General features: G+C 34.6%; 1 non-coding gene and 1 pseudogene across 2 annotated transcripts; both read left to right on the top strand.

Annotated features, from left to right (window-relative positions):
* The first annotated feature begins 4,009 nt into the window (after positions 1-4,009).
* Positions 4,010-8,825, top strand: LOC143622842 (protein HLB1-like; annotated as a pseudogene). The gene is made up of 14 exons (XR_013151790.1): positions 4,010-4,293; positions 4,848-4,970; positions 5,120-5,189; positions 5,307-5,420; positions 5,982-6,065; positions 6,593-6,643; positions 6,754-6,783; positions 6,898-6,960; positions 7,066-7,131; positions 7,210-7,338; positions 7,454-7,489; positions 7,593-7,712; positions 7,843-8,001; positions 8,339-8,825. The product of XR_013151790.1 is annotated as a protein HLB1-like (transcript).
* Positions 8,826-11,319: 2,494 nt separating this feature from the next.
* Positions 11,320-11,393, top strand: TRNAV-AAC (transfer RNA valine (anticodon AAC)). Its single transcript has one exon. It is a non-coding gene; the product is annotated as a tRNA-Val (tRNA).
* Positions 11,394-11,932: the final 539 nt, after the last annotated feature.

Genomic DNA, 11,932 nt, shown 5'->3' with positions numbered 1-11,932 from the left:
TGATTGTATACTTTACTTGAATAATTGCTTGATTTGGTGTTCTATGCTTAAATGTCTATGGGTTTATCGCTTTTGGATGGTGGAACTATAAAACCTAGACCATTTGGCAACCCCTTATGGCAAGGTGTCGTTAACGTAATGCAATTAACGATAACTATAAAATCCTAGACTATTTGGCATGCCCTTATAGCTAGGTGTCGCTAACTTGTTTAGCGATAACTATTTATCTAAGTTTATAGCTTTTATTTATTGTTTCGTATACAAGTTTTGTGGCTTTTTATTACTATGTACTTATATGCTCAAACTTATGAATTGCTCACCAACCTTTGTGTTGACAAACTTTATTTTTTGAAATGTTACAGGTTTGACTTTTGTTAACTCGAGGACTTGACGAAAAACGTTACCAAGACTATTAAGGTATTAGTAAAACGAACAATATAATTGCTACTTGTTTTCAAATTTGTTTGTATGAACGAGATGTGTTGTTTATTGATTTATGAAATAAAATGAGTTGATTAAATATTGTCACTTTAAATAGTGTCTTGTGTATTTTGGCAATTGGTCACACCCCGACATGTTCCGCCGCCTTTAATCGAGGTGTGACAACTGTCAGTACTATAAGTGACAAAAATAGTAATGATATTAAAGTTCAAACTTGGTGGATAACTTGGAAATATTCATGAGTAAGTAATCTACTTCTCTTTCCAACATATAACTTTTTCCTATAACAAAGTTTATACGAGTATATTTGAACTAACAATAGCATATCTTACTTAACTAATAAACAAAAATATTAGAGATGATGTATCATAATCATATTCATTTTTATTTTTAATATTCATTCTCATTAATCCATGGTATCCATGGGTCATTGGTTTAGTTGTTATGACCCATTAAACTTGATTCTAGGATTTTATTTATTATTAGTTATTATGATAACCCATTGATTGAGGAAAAAAGAACCAACTTTCTATATTTAAAAAAGGAAAACCAGAAATAATATTTAAAAATTAATCATTTATTTGGTTTTCATGCAAATATACATCTCAAAGAGAGTAAAATATCTCAATATATATTTGAGTATATATATTTGCATGTGTTCTTATTTTTTATCTTTAATTTTTTTCAAGTTATTCTTTATATTAATTTTAATATTGATAAATCCCGTGTATTACACGGGTCTAAAGCTAGTAAATTTTAAACAAAGTTGTATTGGGGGGCTCCCAAAGTGCTATGATCCAAACAACTTAACAAGAAGTGAAGATGCTTAATTGCCAAGAAATCTACATGTAAGAGTCTTACAGTAAGACTACCTAATGTGAACATGCGATGTAGAACACTACCTCAGACTAACAGTGAACTAAAGTAGAAATCTTCAAAGTATCTTAATCTTACAGTAAGACTACCTAACACGTTATAGTTGACAAATGTGGTTTTTTGATTTTACAAAACTAGGGCCTTTTTGAAACTTTTGATCACATGTGGGGTTTAGTTTTCTTCTAATCAAAAGAGGGGTTATCGCCATTAGTAGTGACGATTAAGTTAGCATGTAGGTGTGTAAGGACGATGGCAACTCCTCTTGGGGCAATTACCGACTACTAATGTCAACAACCCCTCTTGTGATAAAAAAGAAAACTAAACCGCCCATAAGATCAAAAGTTTCAAAAAAGGCCTAGTTTTAAAAAAAATTATATCTTGTGTGTGTGAATGATGTTTACACAAAATTTATATTTTTTTTCGATTTGGCATTTAACCGTTTGTAATAATATTTAAGTATTCAACTAAGATGTGTACAACTAAGATTTTAAGAAACAAATAACAAAATAACATATTATAATTTGATCTAGTAATTCCTAATTAGGGCAAGTTTTGATGTTAAAATTGGCAAATAGCATAATATTAGTTATTACCAACTCAAAGGTCGATACAGTTGAATCAGTAACTGAGTCCACTTAAATTTCGCTCCCCCCGCCCTTTCAAAATGGCCCAACATAGCTGATTGAAAAACCTAATATATTAAACTTATTTTATATAAAAATTAGAGGCCTTTATATTTGTGGGTGCTTAACCCCTTGTTTGGCCCAACAACACACTTGGGCCAGCCCTGATGGTTCATAACCTTTTAATGATTAAGGGGTAACCTTAAGTCTGAATAATTAAGAGGCTACCTCTTAACTATTAAGAGGCTACCACGACCCATTACTTGATTATAATTTGAGTTATGTAAAAAACTTTTGTATAACAATAAGCTTAAAAATGTCTCAAATAAAACTAGAACTCACAACCTTTTGGTTAGATGCCTACCCCTCTGTCACTAAACCAAACTAGTGGTTATGTAATTGTGTTGAAACATTAATTATACATATTTTTTTTTCTTCATAAAAATACATATAATTTAAAAGAAAAATATTCGGGCTTAGCGGGGTGTCGGGCCTATGACCGTCGACTACCCTGCCACCCTCTAAAACCGGCCCTAAAGCACACCCTTATAGATTGTATGTAGATGAATCACTCATACCAACCATACAAATAATTTAAAAGGCAAGAAACACTTTATTACCATGAAATACATTGTACCAACCAATTCACAACCATATTGTGAAGGCAATTAAAGTAGCAACTCGCTTCTTAATCTATGCAAAGTCATGTAGTTGACATATTTTGTGTTGGCAATTTTTTCCATATCAAGTACATACAACACAACAAATTTCAGCTCCGCTCAACTCTCAATTGTGAATCTACAACGGGGTCGTCGAGCAACAACCCTAGAATCTAGATACCAAATAAACGAAATCTGGGAACATGTTATGGAAGTTGATTAAATTCATCCTTTCTAGAACACATGACTGTTAATCAGATACTCACTTCTTGTGTCCAGAAATCTAGATTTTGCCATCATGGAACAATAGAACTTTAATTGGAGTATCTAAGCCAAGTAGAGCTCGGGAAAATACGAGTCCTAAAAATTTTGGATGTCCTAACTGGGTGCTTATTTCTCAAAAAGAAAAAAGTCGACGTAAATATAGCTTACAATTACTAAATTGAATTATCCTTTAAACGTAAGAATCTATAAATCATTTATATGATATCAAAGTGAGTAACATTTATTGATTAGTTTCTTTTTTTGTTATTGAAGCTAAAAATTTAAAAAGTAAAGTGTTAGTACACAATTTTATCTTGCGAATGAGTTTTATAGTGAAGATTTGGACTGAAGATCGACAATCCAATTATTCGATTCTGTTATGTAAAACTAGGTAAAACTATCTCTTGAGCACATGTTTAGGTTTGGCCTCAATGGAAAAATAAAATGAAGCACCGTAAGGTCTTAAATTCGAATTTAATCCCAGTCGGATTTAATTGTAGTGGGCTTTCGAACGGTGGGTTTTTCTCAGAACAAGAGGTGACGAGCTTGGTCCAATAAAAGTTACGTACGATTACATACATATGAAGTTGCCTTTTTATTATTATTAAGTTACCCTGGATTCAATTTTATCTTGAAAGTCATGTCCTAAAGAAGCATTTGAGGGGGTGTTTGGCCTAGCTTTTTTAGCAAAACTTATAGCTTTTCTTTATAAAATAAGTTTAACTTGGTGTTTGGTTGAGCTTTTTTAGCTTATATAAGCTAATTTGAATAAGCTTATTTGAAGATGGTTTTTTAGCTTATTTGAAGAAGCTTATTTGTTTAAGGGGGTAAATTACTCATTTGTCTTCAAATGATGATGGATTAATAATATTGAAGCAATTTATTACTAAAACAAATTAAAGAATATTGAATTTAACAACTTATTAAGAAGTATAATCAACTTGTAAAATATAAGCTAATTCAAACACTTAAAAAAAGCTTATCAAATAATAGAAAATAAACCATAAGCTCCGTTAAAAATATAAACATAAGCTAAAAAAATAAAAGCCAGGCCAAACACCCCCTGAGTTTGAGAAGTTGCCGTCTATCTATCTAGATTTCAGGGAGACTGAGTCCACTAGATCTACACATGAATTCAATTCAACCATGTCTACCAACGGCGATGCCGAACATTCCGATCTCGCGATCCAGCCACCTGATACATCCAACGGTCATTCTTCCAATACCCAGCCACCGATCCAATCAGATAATAATAATAATAATAATAATAATAATATTGCTGTGGAAGATGCAGATCCGAAACCTGCAAACGACAATGCACCGGTCCAGAAAGACCAAGGCAATCGAGCGTTCACTATGAGAGAGTTGCTGAATGAATTGAAGAATGGAGACGCTGATGATCAACACTCTGAATCTGCTGATCGTCATAGGTTAGCCTTTTGCCGTAATTTGGATATTATTATTGATACTTGTGATTAAGTTGAGGCTGTAATTAGATATTATTAGAGCAATTGATCAGGAAAATACATGATTTTTTTTACTGATTATTAGTTGGTTCTGTTTTAGTAAAAATATTGACGGAATTTTCTCAAAATGACCCGCCGTCATATTGAACCGTTGTTTTGCTTAATTCCAGAAATAGCTCGTCCCAATCCAATCGTGGCGATGCGATTTGTGTGTCGGACGATTCATCTGCCAATGACGGGATGACACGTGGCGTCCAAACTCATCGACAAAGAGTTTGAGCTCAAAACTCGTCATGAAGATGAGTTTGGATGCCTACGTGTCAGTTTTTTTATTGCTTAGAAACTAATCGTTGACTTCGGAATTTAAGCGTGGCGATGAAGTTGGGACGGGTTATTCGTGAAGTTAGCAAAAGCGACGGGCATTTTTGGACTCTCTCTCCTAAAGTTGGTCATTTTGAGGATTTTACCATATATTGATACATTTGCTGGTGGTTGGTCATGTGTTTGAACTTATGTAGTCAAGAAAGCACACAACAGCACACAGAAAAAAATAGTGATGCAATGGAGTTGATTAATAGTGTCACGGGATCTGATGAGGATGGTCGGTCAAGGAAACGGATTCTTACATATGCGGCTAGAAGGTAGCCTTATTTTTCATAATATATGCTTATATAATAATATTATTTCTTAGTACTATATACATTCCCTAGACATAGTTATATTCAATCTTGAACCAATCATAATTAGGTTTATTACTTTTGGATCTTATGTGGTTTGTTTTTGGTTTTAGGTATGCAAGTGCAATAGAGAGAAATCCAGATGATTATGATGCACTTTATAACTGGGCACTGGTTCTTCAGGTAATTGGTGTACCAATGCAACCAAGTTATATTAATAGATATATGGATAGATGTGCCGTTGCCTGTATTCATGTAATACTTCTGACAAAAGTATGTATAACTTTTGATGCATTTCAGGAAAGTGCAGATAATGTTAACTCTGATACAAGTTCACCCTCCAAAGATGCTTTGCTTGAAGAAGCTTGCAAAAAGTATGATGAAGCTACGAGTTTAAACCCTACACTTCACGATGTATGTAGCTAAATCTCTGTAGTATAAACTAAAGAGTATAAGACTCATCATAAAATATGACATCTTAATTTAGTTACATGATGTTTGTACTCTGATACACGCCCTGCTTGCGGTGCGCGCATATAATGTATATATGTGTGAACCCTCGGGTGGGCAAAAGTAAAATTGCACTAATTTTGACGTTATTTTACTAATCTCGTGAAAATAACGTTAAAAGTGGCGGAAGGTTAATCAGGCATCATGTGGTGGCGTTGATAGCCGAAAGACAAGGGCACATGCACCGATCAGCCGGTGTCCCGATGATTGAGTGCTATGTGCCTTATGTCCAAGGCTTGATGCAAAACTACTATCGAGCCGGGGGTCTCACCGGAAGCAGCCTCTCTATCCCTATGGGATAGAGGTAAGGCTGTCTACATCTTACCCTCCTCAGACCCTACCATAGCATTGCTATTGGTGGGATATACTGAGTACGATGATGATGATGATGATGTTTGTACTCTGATAAGGTAATTGAATTTAAAATATTCCACATGTCACTATATTCATGTTCTCTAATTGCAGGCTTTTTATAACTGGGCTATTGCTATATCTGATCGCGCCAAAATGCGGGGGCGTACGAAGGAAGCTGAAGAGTTATGGAAGCAGGTTAGGCCTTTAAATTATGATATTTTTAGGGGTGGCAATTCTTGACACAACTCGTAAACGACACGGAAATAATAAAGTTTTGGGTTGGCGTATCTAACCTGTTTGAGAAACGGGTCGTGTTCTGGGTAACTTTAATCAATTTTTGTTTTTTTGATTAAATGGGTTGTGTTATGGTTGACAGGTTTAACGCGTTTAGTTTAACTGGTTGCCTTTTCTTAATAACCCACCAACCTAGTTAACATGTTTACGACTAGCATGCCAACCTGTTTGACATGGTTATAAATAATGGGTTAAACTACATGATTTTAACTTTTAAGTGTGTGTGGCTTAGGGTTGATGTTTTTGACACTCATACAAAATGGGTCATATTTTGGTTGAAGTATTCAACCCGCCAACCTGTAACCCGTCAACCCACCAACCTGGCATGATTGACTATTTGACACACATAAATTGTTTTTCCCCGTGCTAACAATTTATGAAGATTGTGAAATGCATGCATTTTAAATTTTGTCTTTTTGATATTGCAGGCAACAAATAATTATGAAAAAGCTGTTAAACTAAATTGGAACAGTCCTCAGGTAACTTTGAATACCCTTATTCATTATCTATTTTATTTTTTTTATGTAAAAGTAGTGCCTTTTTTGTTCGTCGATTATGAGTTTTAGACTTCTTGACATGATTATTTCAGGCTCTTAACAACTGGGGTCTTGCTTTACAGGTTCTTCTAAAACTTTCTAGTTGCATTAACTTGAAAATACACAGTGATCTTATTTCTATATAGATAATTGTAGATTGATATTTAATATCAATATATCGTCATTTGGTATTGCAGGAACTGAGTGCAATCGTTCCTGCACGTGAAAAACAGACAATAGTCAAAAGTGCAATAAGTAAGGTACAATACATCAACAATTTTAACCACATGGCTCACAGATAGATTTATGTGTATTCTTAATGATATGTATTTGTTTCCTAATAACATATATTTTCTTCAACTCAGTTTCGTGCGGCGATACAGTTGCAATTTGATTTTCATAGGGCCATCTACAATCTTGGCACTGTTTTGGTTAGTTACCCACATTTTATTTATTTATATATCTTTTTTTCTAATTGGGATAATATTAATCTGGCATATTTTATGTAGTATGGATTAGCAGAAGATACATCAAGAACAGGTGGCACAATGGGTGGACATGATGTTTCCCTAAACGAGTTATACAGTCAATCTGCTATCTACATTGCTGCTGCTCATGCGTTAAAGCCAAATTACTCGGTAATTATCTTTTTATTCTTAATTATTTTTATGCACGTTTGTATTTCTGTTGGGTAACTATAAACATATTAATCAGTGCATCCTATGAATGTAACTTGAGTACTTATATTTACAGGTTTACACAAGTGCCTTGAAGCTTGTGTGATCCATGGTCAGTATATTTTACAATATATATAGAAATTTATAATTGCACTTTTGTATTATTGTATTCTGAGTATCTTTTCTAAATTCTTTTATTTATATATATATTTTAGCTTCCGCTGCCTTATTTAAAGGTTGGATATCTTACTGCTCCGCCAGTGGGAAATCCAATTGCTCCACATGGTGAATGGAAGCGGTCCGAGTTTGTTTTGAACCATGAAGGGCTTCAACAGGTATGTTCGGTTTTCTTAAATCTTGTTTCTTTTTGTTTTTTATTATTAATGTATGTACGTGTGTGTGTGTGTGATTTGGTTGTCCTAAGTCATGCTTCATGTACTTGGATTTAATAATAATATGTTACAGTTACACAATGGTGAGCAACGCCACGATAAAACAAGTAATGGCAGACCGGTAATTAAGATTGATATTCCGGATATTGTGTCGGTATCAGCATGTGCAGATTTGACTTTGCCTCCCGGTCCTTCTATATGCATCGACACGATACTTGGGCCCACTTTCTTGGTATTTTACATCTTCTACCCATTTTTCATAATGTGTCATTTTGATTCATTTATGAGATTCATAAGAATAATCAATTAATCATTTTGTTTTATTTATACTTGAGTGTTCACTAGTCTTTATTTCTATATCATAAATGCTTTGAAATGTACAAAACTTACGACCTATTTACCTTATACATGAAATTTACATTGTGGAGTCTGTTTTTCTTCTACCAACTATTCGAAAGTAGGTTAAATTTGTATATTTCTAGGTTACTATGATACCTTATATAATTATACTCTGAAAGTGATCATTTTTGTGTTTTTTATTTTTTATTTTTTATATATATATTTCACAGATTGCAGACTCGTGGGAATATCTAGATACATGGCTTGATGCTATTCGGCTGGTTTACACAATTTTTGCAAGGGGTAAGACGGATGTTTTAGCAGGCGTAATTACCGGATAGTTTTTGTGTTATAATTTGTTTTATTGAGAGCCGAAAATTTTTTGAGTGTGGAAATGACTTGCTAGGTGGTGTAAGATTCTTGTATATTTCTGATTTCTCTTTTTCATGTTTAGAGTAGTTTTTGCTTTTTCTAAAATGTATTGTTACTAATGATAATATTTACAAAATAAAGTATTTGCACAACATTCATTTGGCAACAAAGCATATATGGGTTAATTGGAGGAGTAACAACGAATTTACACACTAAAGGATCCCACTACAACATTTAACATATATGGGTGAGTTAGACTGATAAGACTCACCGAATCGAGGAAGGGTTTATGTGAAAATAATGAATTGGAGCCATACTGGTCATGTAGATACCGCCATTTTCTCAGGTGTCACGACAAGTCACGCTACCCTCTTCTTTTGATAGGCTGGTAATGCCATCTAATGACAGATCACGAAAAATCACTTTGGATGGCCGTTGTAAATAAAGGAAAAGACCATGATGAAGATTTCTTTTGGTATTACATGTTTAAATTGCAAGAAAATTAGTATTCAGATTTGTCTAACTTACATGCTTTAAGTAGTAACTAGATAGGAGAAAGTAACGGAACATGAGCGGAGCTTATTTGCGTATGGTTTCTACTTTGTGAAGCTCGTGGTGACATCTTAGTTTGGAGAAGTTGGAGTTATCACTTTCCCCCTCTAAATGGTTACAGCCTCATCGGCCGATTTTTGCCGTCTCGCGATTCAAAATGTTTTGTTTGTTGATATGAAAAGGTGATATGCGAGAGGTGTTACACATAGGTTAAAAATTAATGGAAAATTGGATTTTAATAATCCAAACTATGTAACCAGTGGCAATCCCAACTTTCATTTTTGTTACCGATAACAATCCCACACTAACAGAATGTTAACTCCGTTTACTTTTAATTACACAAATGGTCCATCTACTTTACACACTTTACAAATTTGATACAAAAAGTCAAAAACCGCTTAAACCGTACTCAATTGCTTACTCTGTATTACCGGAGACCACAGCAACGGCTGCAACCATAACCGGATGCCGCCGCCATATTTGTTTTCTTTATTTTGCCTGAAACACCGTGCACCACCCCCAATCGATGAAATCAACCACCGGTGAAACGACTTTTCAGGCAAAGGAGACGATTTTCAGATCTGTAAAATGGCGATTCATATATGTGAAACACTAATCCCGATGAAGATGAAAAGGATGGCCGAAATCATTGGTTTTATAATACGTAACGGGAATCATTACTTCCCCATGGAGACGGAACCAAAGCAACTATTGGAGGCGGCAACGAAAGCGGCGCACGCCGGGGAGAAATGTCTTGTTAACTATCAAGTTTTTTTCGTTTCCGTTAATTCTGATAAGCTTTTTTTATGGATTATATAATGATTAATCTATGTAATTTGTTCTGTTAATCGGGGGAGAAGGGGGTAGAGGACGACCTAAATTGACTTGGGATGAAAGGATTAAGCAGGATTTGATATACCTAAACCTCTCCGAAGACATGGTTGAGGATAGGAATTCTTGGAGAAGTAGAATTAAAGTTAAGGATTTTTATGAAGAAAAGAATACCCTAGGGCCTCTATTTACCTTATTTTAAGCACACACCATAATAATATTCTCTCTACATAAATAGTATTAATATTATTATTATTGTCATCATCATCATCATCATCATCATTATTATTATTATTATTATTATTACTACTACTACTGTTGAACTCTGATCTCCTTTATATTGCTTCATACATATGTATTTTAGAGCTGAGGGTCTCTCTGGAGGCCACCTCTCTATCCATGTGGATAGAGGTACGGTGTGCGTACATCTCACCCTCCCCAGACCCTACTCATAGCTATACTATTGGTGGGACTTCACTGGGTATGATTGATTGATTGATTGAATTTGTTCTGTTAATCACATTCTTATGTTATTTTTGTGACTGTGTTGTGATACCATGGTGAATTATGGTTACTAGAAGCTAGGAATCAATGGCGGTGGTACACATTGGTTAAAAAGAGAAAGAAGTTAGAAAAGGAAGATGGTGGTGTACAGTGATTCAGACGGTTGTTGACCGATGGTGGCGGCGACCGGTGGTTGTGGTCACCGGAAATACATAAGGATTGAGTAGTCTCGTTATAGGTTCAATGTTCAATGGTCTATTTTATCAAATTTGTAATGTGTGTAAACTACAAGGACCCTAATGTAATTAAAAACAAATGGAGTTAACATTTCGTTAGTGCGGGATTGCTAGTGGTAACAAAGTTAAAAGTTGGGATTGTCAATAGTTACATTGTTAGTTAGGATTAATATCAGCCAATAGTTGATAGTTTGGATTATTGTAATCCAATTTTCCAAAATTAATTAGGAGTTTCATTAATGACGTGTGAAGCATGAGTTACATTTGACACGTTAGAATTGTGCCACATAACTCCTAACTTTAGCCGTGATCTTTCTGCATGGTTATCGGATTCAAAAAGTAATCACGCGTTTCTCTTAGAGAAAAACAAAGAGCTGTACATGTGCATAATTAACAACAAAATCCAAATATCTGACATTATCTTTCTCAAACCTCTTAATTACAAACATTAAGATTGAATTTGAATTTAAAGGACCGCATGTTACAATGTATTGAAAAGGAAATCATAGTCTTCAATACAAACATATTCTTCACAATCAATGTCGAATCCTAAGCTATTGGTACGTAAAAGCGTAACAACCATTTCCCAACCTTTCCAGTTTAGAATTTGAGTTTCAAATAGAAGAATGACATCTTCTAAGAAAACTATAGCTGTTAATAACAGCAAAACAATTTGTAACGAATTTTATGATATTCGTAAAGTTTTAGACACAAATGGTTTCGTGGTGTAGTTGGTTATCACGTCAGTTTAACACATTGAAGGTCTCCGGTTCGAACCCCGGCGAAGCCAATGCGTTTTTTCAAACCTTTTTTCTAACCAAATTGGTAACTTGGACAGCTTCTTTTGGTTTAATTACTTAGAGCATGTTTGGGATTGCTTCTTAAAAGTGCTTATGGCTGGTTTTCTCAGCTGATTACACCATTTAAACTATAATAATCTTTGTGTTGCCTAAGAAGTGCCCTCGATCAACTACGATGCAGCAACAAGGATGCATGTTTTGACTTTCGACCCCCGATGTATTAACGGCTAAAAAGCTAAAAGCAATGTTTTTAAACCCGGACAGGTTTGACCGGGACCAGGTCTCTATACCGGGTCGGGTCAGTTTACTTGGGCCGTTTCTTAAAACTTAATACTGACCGGGTTTTGCGGGTGGCGGTCGGCCCGGACCGGTTGATCCGGCGGGTAAACTGGTAATGAAATGTGCATGCCGAGATTCGAATTTGGTTCATTCTGAAGATATAAGCTTTAACAATTACCCAATGAGCTAACCAAACAAGCTTCGTTAATGTCTCAATTGATCAAACATAAGTTATATATACTTAAAAAAC

This window comes from Bidens hawaiensis, unplaced genomic scaffold, assembly GCF_021521415.1.
Source record: "Bidens hawaiensis isolate Kalapana, Puna unplaced genomic scaffold, B.hawaiensis_p1.1 tig00000369_1, whole genome shotgun sequence".
Classification (NCBI taxonomy): domain Eukaryota; kingdom Viridiplantae; phylum Streptophyta; class Magnoliopsida; order Asterales; family Asteraceae; genus Bidens; species Bidens hawaiensis.
The sequence above is the reverse complement of the archived record's forward strand: the minus strand, read 5'-3'. Positions and strand labels throughout refer to the sequence as shown.